The sequence below is a fragment of the Staurois parvus genome, unplaced genomic scaffold, assembly GCF_062004578.1.
Source record: "Staurois parvus isolate SC_StPar_1 unplaced genomic scaffold, SC_StPar_1.0 ptg000368l, whole genome shotgun sequence".
In the NCBI taxonomy this organism is placed as follows: Eukaryota; Metazoa; Chordata; class Amphibia; order Anura; family Ranidae; genus Staurois; species Staurois parvus.
The window spans coordinates 264,695-278,609 of record NW_028318164.1 but is presented as its reverse complement, the minus strand read 5'-3'; the positions used below and the strand labels follow the sequence as shown (position 1 = coordinate 278,609).

The window sequence follows — 13,915 nt, the reverse complement described above, 5'->3', positions numbered from 1 at the left end:
CTTTTTCTCCTGGTTTAATGTAATTTTTCCTGAGTATTTTGCTCACCATAATTAGCAAATGAATCTGTTAATTTAATTGTGAAATGTATTTAGTTGCAGCAAGATATGAATAGTGCTATGCCTTCCTGAGCATGTCACTTATTAGGGTAATATCCCAACAACCAGACTGCTGTAGTGATGGTAAGAGGATGCCAATACTTTGTAAGCATTGCCGTCCTAGCTCATGGTATGCTGTCCTGCCCTCTGTGCCTCTAGCAGTTAGTAATGTTTCCAATGTAATTGTGAGGGGCCAAAGCGTAATAATTGATTTATCACCTAGCACTTTGCACATTCCCCTCGCCATCATAGCTAAGTTAGTACAGCATTCTTTAATCACTTCATATGACAGATCACTTCATATGACACTTTAATGAAGTTGTTTTACAACATTTTACCATTTTGTGTACTGAAACATCTTTATTTTTATTGAAACTACCATTTTGTCTGTTTTAAGACATGAAAAATCAACTGGAGAATCAGCACACAGGAAGTTGATATTGTTACAACCAATTATGATTTTTGTTAATTTGTTATTCTCTCTATTTAACTCCACCATTGATTTTACCCAGCTTAATTACAACTCAAAACAGGTTCAAAGTATCTCTTGACAATAGCCTCTGTATGGCAGTTGTCAGAATTCCCCTTGCATTTATTGTTTAATTCCCCTTGCCTGAATAGTTTAATTGTCAATCTATTGTGATGGGCTGTTTTATAATCCTAGTAAAAATTACAAGGCAGTTGAGAAAGCCAATCGCAATTTAGTAAGCAAGATATACACGTGTTGGCAGTCAACATGTATGAATCAATTTGCTGCAACGTAGATGCATTCATTTTTTTGCATTGTGGTAAAAAAAAGGTATTGTCATTTGAATGCATGCTGGGATTGTATCTGTACTGCAATGCAAATGTAATTCCTTACTCGATTTTTTGAGTTTGTTTTTGGTAATGAATGTATGTATTTTGTCATATTTATGAAGACAATACCTTATTCACTGGTTCAAGATAAAACTGGATGATTTATTAATACTTTACTTAATACTTCAGTACTTTAATGGAAAGTACAGAGAAAAAAATGATGTTTTGTTATTTCAGTATTTCATTCTATAAGATGAACTGTTATATGCAGTGATGTATTTTGGATTTGTGTTGCCCTAGGCAAGACTAAAATTGGGCGTCCCCTCCTTCCCCAGAAAGACTAAAATTGGGCAACCCCCACCATCTGAATTTGTCCCACTCCAGCCATGGTATACCATTTGGTGCCAAATTATGGTACCTAAAAATCTCCATAGGCAAAATTTAAAAGCCTTTACAAGTTACCTGTTTAGAGTTACACAGGAGGTCTGGTGCTAGAACTCTCACTCTGACTTTCATGGCAGTACCTCACATGTGTGGTGCGAACTCCATTTACATATGCGTGAGGGACCTATGTGCCTGTGAGCATGGGGGAACGGGGGTGCTTTCATTTTTTTTTTAATTTTATTTTTTCTTTATTTACATTTTTTTTTTACGCTGTACCTTTTTAACTTTTTTTTGATCAACTTTATTTCTATTACAAGGGATGAACAACATCCCTTGTGATAGCATACGCCATGACAGTTCCTGTTTATTGAGAGATCTATGGTCTATTAGACCCCAAATCTCTCCTCTGGCCTCCCAATGCATGCGATCAGACACAGATCAGTCTGACCGTTTGCATTGGGACTGCATGGTAGAGCCTGGTAAAGGCGTCGGTGGCAGGAGGGGGAGGGACACCCTTCCGCTGCCTGTAAAAGTAATCCAGAGGCTTGTTAGCCCCCAGACTACTTTTATCTTGTGCAAAATGAGAGAGAGAAGAGAGAGAGCGGAGAAGAGAGAGAGGGGAGAGAGAGGGGGGGTAGAGAGAGAGAGGGGGGAGCGACAGGGAGAGAGAGGGGGAGACAGGGAGAGAGAGGGGGGAAGAGAGGGGGAGACAGGGAGAGAGAGTGGGGGAGAGAAGAGAGGGGGGGAGAACATAGAGGGGGGGAGAACAGAGAGGGGGGAGAAGAGAGAGAGAGGGGAGGAGAGAGAGAGGGGGAGACTCTCTTTGACAAGTAAAGGGGCCCTTATCTGGGGTCCGTGGTGTCTGCGGCTGCACTGATACCTGCCTTGCAGCGATGGTCTCCTCTTCTGCACCCCCTCTGCACGGTCAGCTGACCTCTAGGCTCTGCCCTCCGGCCCTATGCAGTGAATGGAATAGACAGCCGGCTGGCTGCAGAGAGGCTGGGTAAGTGGAGCATAGCTGCAATGGTCAGTCCGGCTCTGGGCTTCTTGCCGGATCTTAATGATGGCAGTGGGTACAACAGGGAATCAGAGCTCCGGGAAGGCACAGAGAGGGTAAGACAGCTGGCTTGCCATTAACTCAAGATGACATAAGCCGAGCCCACCTTCCCCTGCTCAAAACTTGCTGAGCCCACCCCTGTCTAAACCCTGCCTTCCACCTGAGCCTGCCTCCCGCCCGAACCCTGCCAAGCTCTCCTAACCTGCCAAGCCTTGGTCCCTTGTCCCTTCTGCCTGGGGGCAGGGCCGCCCCCCTGAAAACTGCCGCCCTAGGCAAACGCCTTGTTTGCCTTGCGGCAGATACTCCCCTGGTTATCCGCAGTAAAACAACACAAGCTTTTGAGGTTTCTGCCCTAACATCCTGCTAGACTAACCTTTTTATTCAATAAACCAACGCAAGAAGCAAAGAAATAAATACAATTGCCAACTGATAACCGATCAGAATCTAGCTTATGTTGGCCCTACTTTAGTCATTTTAATGATTTGAGTTGTTATAGGTTGCTGTGTTTTGTAGTTTATTTCTTGAACTCTTTATTTCTTTTTTTAGACTGTTGGCCTTTATTATAAAACTTTTTAAAGAAATCTTAAGGCTTGCTTTACTCATACAATAAAATACAGAGGGAAGTAATATTCCAGATGTGGTTTTCTGGGCTGGTTGCTACATTCAGAGAGGATCTGTTTTTGCATTCTGAAGCAGAAACACTTACTACTTAGTCACTGGTTATCAGACTTACACACCTGTATAATGACACAGTACAGCTAGCTGCTCTGAGTGTTCTAATATTCAGGTCTTAAAACCTCAAAAGATCTTAAATCACTCTCTGCTTTATTTAGGTACAGTAGCTGGTATAAGCAAAATCCCCCTCCACTAAAGCTAGCAATACACATTTAGATTTTTCTCATTCATTCCATAGATTGAATGAGAGAAAAGCAATCGATTTCTACTTCCACACTACATGCCAAGCATAGTATTCAGACAGCCACAGCAACCGCGGCTGTCTGAATACCTGAATAGGGCATGCATCTGATAGGATGCAGTCACTCTTTGAGGGAATATTTTCCACCTAGCTCAGTTGATTTGATCAACCTGGGTGGTGTTGTCAGGGCCACTCACAGCCTAAATGTAGACTGATTCAGCCCATCCATGTATGCCTACCTTAATAATAATAGTCAGCATTTACAGCACTCTTCAGTCTGCACCAAATCAGCACCTCTTTGTTTCCCATTAGAATCAATAGTCCCTGGGTTTTCAAAAGAAGCCCCTCAGGTGCTAGTAATGCTAGTAATGGCTGCAATAGTAATAAAGTCCAATCATGGGCACTAAGACACTCTATGCAGGCTTTTTACTAACAGTTTCTGGAAATTGGAACTTAAACGGTGGCTATAAAATTAAAAATTAATAATCATCTTTTCTTCTCCTTAAAATGATTCTAGAGGCTGAAGGTCTTTTTTTAACCTAATGCCTTTACTGCATAAAGGTAAAAAAAACCTTCCGAGTGCAGCCCCCCCCAACATGCTTACCTAAGTCCAATCTCGATCCAGCACTGAGGCTCTCTCCCTCAGAGACAGTAGCAGGAGCCATTGGCAACTGTCAATCGCAGCCAGTGCGGAGAGAGCAGGGGGCAGAGCCGAGCAACACTCTACTCTGTGTGTCAATGGACACACAGATGTGTCTTAGGAGTGAGCCTGCATGAGTGCCCCCATAGCATTCGGCTTGCTATGGGGGGCACTTGGCAGAGGGGACCCCAGAAAAGTAGGATTGGGGCTACTCTGTGCAAAATGATTGCACAGAGCAGGTAAGTTGGTGACATGTTTTTATAAAAAAAATATAGGTTTCCAGACACTTTTAAGTGATCACTTTAATTGTTGGCTGGACCTGGGTATACAGTGGGGAATGCAATTATTTGATCCCCTGCAGCTTTTGTAAGTTTTCCCACTTACAAAGAAATGAAGGGTCTATCATTTTTTATCATAGGTATATTTTAAATGATAGAGACAGAATATCAAACAAAAATCCAGAAAAAAAAATATGCTTTAAATGGAGTTGCAGTTCAGTGAGTAAAATAAGTGTTTGATTCCCTACCAACCAACAATAATTCTGGCTCCTACAGACTGGCTATGTGCTCATGTGGGCCACAGATTAGTCCTGTCAATATAAGAAGGTGCTCCTAAAGACACCTGTGCACAGAATCTCTTTCTTCCATTCAAACCTCACCATCATTATGGGCAAATGACCAAAGAGCTGTCAAAGGACATCAGGGACAAGATTGTAGACCTGCACATGGCTGAAATTGGCTATAAGACCATCAGCAAGAAGCTTGGTGAGAAGGAGACAACTGTTGGAGTGATTATTCGCAAATGGAAGAAATACAAAATAATCATCAATTGCCCTCGGTCTAGAGATCCAAGCAAGATTTCGCCTCATGGGGTAAGGGTGATGAGACAAATGAGGGATCAACCCAGAATTACTTGGGAGTAGTTTGTGAATGAGCTCAAGGCAGTTGGGACCACAGTCACCAAATAAACCATTGGTAACACAATATGCCTCCATGGATTGAAATCCTGCAGCGCCCGCAAGGTCCCCCTCCTCAAGAAGGCACATGTAAATGTGAAAGTCTGACGTTTGCCAGTAAACATCTAAATGATTCAGAGAAGGAGTGGGAGAAAGTGTTGTGGTCAGATGGGCACCTGAAAAAGTGTACTTACACGAAACGCATCAGGAAAGGTGCCCCCACACAGTGACCTTAGCCCGCACGGTCCTTATGAACGACCGGTGGCCATCTTGATATTTTATGTAAGTTGTTTACCTGTTTTTATATTACATCCTTTAATAAAAATACTACACTATCGGATACCTCTCTTCTGGGCTTGTTTGTCCTGCGAGCCCCCCCTAAGGTGATTCCTGACATATGAGAGTGGGTAACATTCCTCTGGTGACTGATGACGGAATACCTGGTGATGAGCTTTCTACCTTCAGATGCATAGTACCTGAATGCTGGTGACCTGGTGACGATCCACGTTGCAGTGCTCCAGATCCAGATGACCAGAAGTAGGTCCTATTTACTCCAATGCGCAATAATTGCACTATCTGGTTAGCGCAATCAACATTCACTTTCTAAGCCACAGATGTCACGGATTGTTTTTATCATTTTTCAATACCACCGAATAGACTGACTTTGGCACTATTGTCACTATATGCACCTTTTTCCTTCAGGATATTTGATATTGCTTTTCATCATTGGTTTCAGCACTAAGTTATGTTGCTCATTTGCACACGTATATCATGTACATTTTATTATCTATTTTATTATCCAATTTTTAGTGCTGCATATTTTATGTTCATGTATTACTGGAGAGGACTTAGGGAGTAATCCTACACCCCCTGGGCCTGATAAGGGGAGAGAGCATTCTGGTGGGAAACCTGACTAGCTCCTCATCTGGGACTGCTTTCATCTAAAGTGGCAGCTTCTTTATTCTTGCCCAGGGATTCCCTCAGGCAGCTGGGTGAAGAAAAGATTTAATCTTGGGTCTGGGGTGATACACCAGGAGAACTCTCCAAGAAGAGATTTTGCTGTATAGAGACTTGTACATAGTTGCTAAGGAGTTTGTCCTCAAGTTGTAGTTCCTTGGGCATCCCATACACCTCTCAACTCCATCGAAGTTCAAACCCCTTAATAAAACCTAAAAACCAAGCTCAAAGACTGTTTACTAACTCCAGTGTGCAAGGTCTGAAGAAAATGCGTGTTGCCTGACTGTGCAGGACTATAGGGGGACCCAAATCTTTAGCAACTCCTAAGAGGGTAGTGCTACATTCTATTACATCACTTCTGAATTTTTATTCAAGAATTTTCGTAACTTTAGTAACCTCTTCACTTTCGATATGATACTAGCATGCAAAAAAAAACGGACGATCATTCGTCCGATATTTTCAACGTGTATACAGGGCTTTACTTAGCTCGAAACTAAGATCTAGTGACCTATACAATAAGCAGTCATTCTCCCTAGTCCAAGCGCTTAAAAGTACAGGGAATGATTAACCATCATTAAATGCTGGGGGAGTGTCACATTCAGTGCTTTGCCAATATGTCCCTAAGAGCTCATTCACACCATTGAGGTGTCACAGTGCACATGTCTTAATGTGTGGTGCATTAAGGCAGTCCATTCATTGAAATGGGTGGCCTAACACACCAAACCAAACCAAAAAAGGTGCTTGACAGACAGGCACTGCCCTTTGACAAGGTGCATCGGGGTGCCACTCAGAATGAATGACTACCTAACACACAATGTGACATTCAGTGAGAATTTACAGGTGGTTAATTATTCCATGTAAAATAGGATGCTATTCAGACTAAATAACTTTCTTTTGCATAATGTGACATGCACCATGCATTTATAAAAGTTAATGTAGAACTATAGGCACAACTTTTTTTTCATACTGGATGGAGCAAGGGAGGAATAACCTCTGCCAGATTTTTTTTTTTGACATCTGTGTCCCATTGCAAAGATTTACCTTCACTTCCTGTCCCATAGCTAAACAGGAAGTAAAAGGAAATCCATGCAAATTAAGGGAATTCCTTTGGGACCCCCAGGTAACCAGAACTAGTGTCCCTATTGGAAGATTTCCCATCTTCTACTTTTCTGGGGACAACCCAAAATTTGGGATTTTCTTTTATTTTCACTTTCAATGATAATGATAAACAGCAAAAATAAAGAGGGTGAATCTCTTTAACGGGGGCACAGGCAGCAATAGAAAGTGATAAGTGTTCTAATCCATCTCCACTCTATCTAAAACTAAAGAAAACATTTTGCCTTTAGTTATACTTTAATTAGTCCATATATTTTAAAACACATGCACTAGGAAGATTGACTGCTTTATTCAGAATGAATGGCACCACATTGCACCAACACAGATAATTGTGCATTACTGAGCGTTAACCCAACGCACTAATGTGAATGGGCTCTGAGTGTTGACAAAGAGGTTGCTCTATAAATTTGCACAGTGATACCTGTAACAATTGTGCGCAATAAAGACATGGAAGTTGTACTCAAAAGCCATCGTGTGAAGGTCTCATGAGCAGTGTTCCTACTGCCTCCCCCCCCTTTGCAAACTATGGAATTTGTAGCTTAAACTTTTAACAAACTTCAAAAGAACCTCTTTTCTTAATTAAAACACAAAAAGATGCAGTGTCCAGACCTGACCAGAGCTGTAAACAGCTAATTAGTCTTGGCAGGATGTCTATTTCCACAAACCATGAAAAACACTTTCCACTGCCCTATCGTAAAACCATAATAACTCAGTCAAGCAGTCACATGTGACCTTTAAGGCTCTAGGAATACAGAGCATGCCATAAAACGTCTATCCCACAACGTAACAATTCCACATACAATTAATAGAATTCAACAGGAACAGGGCACATTCATTTTAGGTACCGTATTTTTCGCCGTATAAGACGCACCTGACCATAGGACGCACCTAGGTTTTAGAGGCAGAAAACAGGAAAAAAAAATTCTGAACTAATGGACTGCAGACACAGTACAGGAGATGACCAGAGACTGCGGACAGCACAGGGATGACCAGAGACTGCGGACAGCACAGGAATGACCAGAGACTGCGGACAGCACAGGGATGACCAGAGACTGCGGACAGCACAGGGATGACCAGAGACTGCAGACAGCACAGGGATGACCAGAGACTGCGGACAGTACAGATGACTGCTGACCTTTGGGGAGGTGGGGAGCGGGTACCTGAATTTGACAGGTACCCGCTCTTACTTCCGCAGAGTTTTTGTTTGATCTTACCTGTTCCTCGATCCAGCCGCGCGCTGTCTTCCCGGCTTCTGTAATGGCGCTCGGCATGACAGCCGGGTGCCCAGTGCGCATGAGCGAGAAGCACTTGCGCTTTGTGATTGCTCCGGCGGCTTCTGGGATCTGTCATGTGTCCCAGGTACCGCCTTACCATTCACAAAGCGCACCGCTTCTCGCGCATGCGCACTGGGCACCCGGCTGTCATGCCCAGTGCCCACACTACAGAAGCTGGGAAGACAACACGCCGCTGGATAGAGGAACAGGTAAGGTCCCGCTGCAGAGCTGAGCGGCCGGCCCGGTATTCTGACACGGCCGCGGTGGAAATACCAGACCGGCCGCTCCATATTCGCCTTATAAGACGCACTGACATTTCCCCCCCAGTTTTGGGGAAGAAAAAGTGCATCTTATACGGCGAAAAATACGGTATATATTTGAATGGGGAATATCATACTGAACAAATTAAGGTCATAAATGACTATGGTAGCACATAGGGAAGGGGAGAAAGCAGTCTCCTCCCTCCTGGGTGACAAAGGTACGCTGTGCTGTGTTTGGTATCCCTGGGATCTAAATATAATTCTGAATAATAATCTGCCAGTTGCTAGAATACCACCTGCATGTATTGGAAGTTGTTAATATTAGTATGAAACTGTAGTTGGAACTTGGTAATAAATTTGGTGACCTCCTAGCACCCATCCCCTAAACCGGATGATTGGTCAGTTGTTCTCAGGCAACACCTCTTTGATATCATAGAAAAGGGACTGACCAGATCTAGTAGGGGAGCTCTCATTTACCATCAACCAAGAAACACCCAAGAGAGCCACGGCACGTTATTTGCTTGGACAATTGGACTCTGCTAAAACCAAGGACTTTGCAAGTATTCTGCTTTCTTACCTCCTTTCCTTTTTCTCTGTTACTTTATTGTTCTCTTTATTTCTTTGTAACATCTTTTTCTGTAAATAATTTAATTGCACCATTTGACTTCTTCATTAATAAACTCTATTTTGAAAAGTGTTAAAATTATCTCTAAGACTTTTAATGCAAACTAAAGAATCCCTGTCTCTTGAAAAGTGCTACTGTATATAATAACCCTCTTAATATACCTGTCTCTGGTGACAGTGTGTGTTACAGACATTTATTGTTCATATTTGTTCTTGCTAACATTGTGAAGGGTTGATAGTCCCAAAGCTATCTGGTGGCAGTTTGGAGTTTGAATGGTTAATTGCATAATTAACTTAACCCAGTGGCCATCGCTCTGAGGCTGCTGGCACCTAGGTTGTGTGGTCCTGCGAGCTGGAAAATCTTTGTGTAGGGTGCAGCTGAGAGTGGCATTGTTACGCAAGTGACAGCGTGGTGTGAGATCGGCTGGTGCTTTGTCACAAGTTGGTGAGAAGGGCAGGGGTCAGGCACCGCTTTCGTCACAATAGTCACTGAATGAGAAGATGATTTTCAGCAACCTAATACATATACAAAATGGGTGAAAAGCCTTGGCGAAACATATTGCACTGTATAAAGTAGTTCAGAAAATCAGTGCTGGCATTGATGAAAAAGGAAAGATCGCAATAATTATCAGCCAAACATTTTTACTGTTTTTGTGGGTTATGAATTTCAAATAATGCCATGGATTATAAAGTTGTGGGCACCAATGGTATAACAATAGCCATGTTAGCCCATGCTGCTGATATGGGGCCTGGGAGTAAAAGGGGACCTATTAGGGGGGTCCTTAAGTCAAATTCAACATTAAAAATTGGTGTATATGTGAAGATACCACAAACCCAGTACTTTATTATTAAGGATTGCAGAGGTTTCTGTTGACACCGACTCTGTATCCCCTGTGATGTCTCCAGTTAAAAGAGCTGACATCAGACACACAGGAGGAGATTTAAGCATTATTGTTGCTAGTAACAAATCCCCCTTTGCAGGCTGTGCAGTAAGGAGAAACCGGGTCAGCAGGGGCGTCCTAGGGTTGGTGTCACCCGGTGCGATAACACTTGGTGAGACCCCTCCGACGATCTCCACAGAATGGATCGGATCTGCGGATGGAGCATAATGGTTCGGACTCCAATCCATTATGCTCCCCAATCTGCAGATCCGATCCATCCTGCGGGGATCGTCGGCTTTCTTTACAACTTACCTTTTCGTGGAGCCGGTCTGGTGTCACCCCGTATAGGTTGCATGCCGACGATCCCCTCAGGATGGTTTGGATCTGTGGATTGAGCATAATGGATCGGAGTCCTATCCATTATGCTCCCCAATCCACAGATCCGATCCATCCTGTGGGGATTGTCGACTTGCTTTACAAGTTACCTTTTCGTGGAGCAGGTCCGGTGTCACCCCATGCGGTAGGTGTCACCTGGTGTGGCGCGCAACCCCCGCACCTGTCTCGGGACGCCACTGCGGGTCAGCACTGTAATTAACTCTTTATGTCTAAAGCAAGCATTCCAGAGTGTCTCCTCAGGAAAAAACTGGCAAGATGTGCAGATGAATGACAACCATCCCAATCTATAACTAGCCTTTACAGTAAGGAGCACATGGAAGGTGCTTTGCACATTACAAACAGAAAATTTCCAGCACACTTACCAGCTAGCCTGCAACAAAACCAATTTAGCCCTGTCTAACAGTTTGCACGGAAAGAGAAGCTTTTCTTGCACACACTTGCAAATGTATGTGAAAGCCGCAGTGCCAAACCTCTTCTGAGGTGGTTGCCATTTATCTGCACAATTGAATTTAATGCCGGGACACATTGAATGCTTTCAGCTGCCATTGTGCGCTTGCTGGGTGTCTGATGTGTTCCTGTACCTTTAAGGAGTTGGCTCCTTCCAGGCAAACCTACCCTTCATTCTTTCATTGCTATATTTGTTCCAACTCAGAACCTCAAAATGATGAGTTAAGACCACAGTATACAGAGGAGCCTTGCAAGGCACTGTGGCTTTCACATATACAGTATTTGCAAATGTGTGTAGTGTGATTTAATACCAACAATTATTCCATAATATAGAATATTATAATGGTCATTAGTGTTGCTACTACAAATCTTGTTTTTTAGATTTTTTTTTTACTTACTAGTAGGCCTTCTCTTTCAGCACTTGCTTGTTGTGGTGGTGGAAGGGTTACAAGGGCTTAAAATTTACACTGAGGCCCTGAGATCTGAGATACTGAAAAAGACTAGTGAGCTGCTGCATTCAGGATAGTTGGCTGAAAAATGAAAGTTAAAAGTTAAAGCAGAACTTAACTCCAAAAAAGAAGTTCCACTTTTATGCCTCCTCCTGCCCTCCTCACCTTTCAGACACTTTCCTTTTTTTAGGGGCTGTGGGGACTTTTAACACTTCCCGCTTCAGCTTCCCACCCTCTCTGCATGCAACCTTTTGGAATACGTCACAGGTCCCAAAAGGCTGCAGGACCATCTCTAGGGCATAGCATGGCACAAGCATGTGTAGTGGGGAGCTGCCTGCAAAGCTGCAGAGTCACACCCGGCTTCCCACAGTTAGCATGGAGGTGCCTGGGGCCCAAAGACTGGTGAAGAACCAGCCAGGGTTAATAAGCCAGGGACTTACTTAAAGTCAGCAGCTACAATATTTGTAATTGATGACATTTATTTTTTTTGGTCTGGGACTGAAGGACCTCTTTAATTTTATGTACTGATACCCCTCTTACCTGACAACTTCTGTCCACAGAACTGGTCCCTAGTCCTACTACCTCCCTTCAATATAGACATGCTTTATTTTAAAGTGAAACTAAAGGCTTGTTTTTTTTGTACATACAGTATATATTTAATAAAATACTTACATGCTCTACTCAGTGGTTTTGCACAGAGCAGCTCTGATCCTCCTCTTCCTGGGTTCCCTGTCGGCACTTCTGGCTCTCCCCACCTGAGAAGTGCCACCACAGCAAGCTGTTTGCTATAGGGGCTCTGGTACAAGCTCGCTCCCCAGTCCCACTCTCTGCGTTCATGAGTGTAGCACTACATCCTCAGGGGATGCTGAGTTTTGGGTCCCGTAAGCTTTGCACGGTCAGGCAACATGCATTTTTCCCACATCTTCACATGCACAGAGTTAGTAATTCAGTCTTTGAGCTTGTTTTTAATTGTTTTTTATTAAGGACTGAACAACTTGGATGGGGTCTAGGGGTATATTGGATGCCCAAGGAACTGCAAACTTGAGGACAAATGTCTTAACGTGTACACTGTACAAAAGCTGTGCATCCAAAAATAGCACTGTCTCTGTTAAGGAGCCCTGAAGTCCCCTTGGTGTACCTCCTCAGACCCCAAATGAGTCCCCCTCTTGACCCAGCTCCACTGAGGGTATCCCTGGGCAAGATTCCAAGATCTAGCAGCACAGTGGGTAAATGGTTAGTACTTCCGCCTGGCAGTATTAGGGTCGTTGGGGCCAAATCCCAACCATGGCACCACCTGCCTGGAGTTTTCATGTTCTGCCTGTGCCTGCGTGGGTTTCCTCTGGGTATTCCAGTTTCCTGCCACACTCCAAAGACATGCTGGTAGGTTAATTGGCTCCTGTCTCTGCTTGTGCCCACCTATTTCCTCTGGATCCTTAAAGAGCATCTACACACTGAAAAATACTGCTGACCTTTATTTTCCCAATGCAACGCAGGTGTTCAGTGGTGTATGTGTTATGGTGCATTTTTTAGTGTGTGGAGACACAACATGAGCCCTTTAGAAATTAACTGATGTACCTCTAAAATGCATGCACAAGCTGCCTACTGAGTAACACCACAAAAATGTGGCTAAATGGTTAGAACTTCTGCCTGGCAGTACTAGGGTCATTGGTTCAAATCCAAACCACGGCACCACCTGCCTGGAGTTTGCATGTTCTCCCTGTGCCTGTGTGGGTTTACTCTGGGTACTCCAGTTTCCTGCCACACTCCAAAGACATGCTGGTAGGTTAATTGGCTCCTGTCTAAATTGGCCTTAGTATGTGTAAGTATGAATCTCAGGGATTTTAGATTGTACACTCCTTGAGGGTTAGAGACTGATGTGAGTGTACAATATATATATACATATATATGTAAAGCGCTGCGTACATTGGTGGTGCTATATAAGTACTTGCAATAAATAAATAAACTAGCTAACTAGTTGGGTCTTGCACCTGACCACTCTCTCCCTTTATCTAGCCCAGGGGGTATAAAAGTACTCACACTGTCCTGTCAGTTTGATGAGTTAAAGCTGCTTTCAGGCCTTACCCTGGGCTGGCTGCTTCCCAGCTGACAGGTTGTCCTCCCTCGGAGATGGTGGAGTGGAAATACTTTTGTCCAGCAAATGGCCTATAGGTAGGCTCCCCTCCCTGGGGCCCCCTCCCAGGATTCACACTCCCACCTTCCTCTCCATCCATCAAACACACTACTGCTGCACAAACTCTGCCACATTTAAGGGTTGTCCATGGTCACTTTGCCTGGCCTTCTGCCAGGGGATTAGCCAAGTTCCCCTAAACATGCAGACCTAGGCCTCCTCCACCCCTCTTCCAGAAAATTCTATAAGTTTCTGGAATGGTGGGAGGGCTCCAGAAGCCCTGACCTGTAATACCTCCCAGCCTGTCCTGAGGTGAACTCACTACCTCACTCCCAGGCTGATTCATCCCAGGCTGCTACCCAGCCTCTGTCTTACAGAAATAACCTAGCTACCTAGAGGGCGCTACATCAGACACAGCAGAGCGGGACTCAGCCGAACCCCCCGCTCCCTCCTCACAAGCTGTGATTGACAATGGCTCCCACTGCTGTGTCTCAGCCAATGAGGATGGAGAGGCCCAGGAAAGCTGAGTCTCCTATG

The 13,915-nt window shown here is 44.0% G+C and overlaps 1 long non-coding RNA gene across 1 annotated transcript in view; it reads right to left on the bottom strand.

Moving 5' to 3' along the window:
- LOC149456221 (uncharacterized) overlaps positions 1 to 13,915 on the bottom strand; it is a 35,969-nt gene that overhangs the window by 1,775 nt on the left and 20,279 nt on the right. The gene's annotated exons all lie outside the window — the stretch shown is intronic.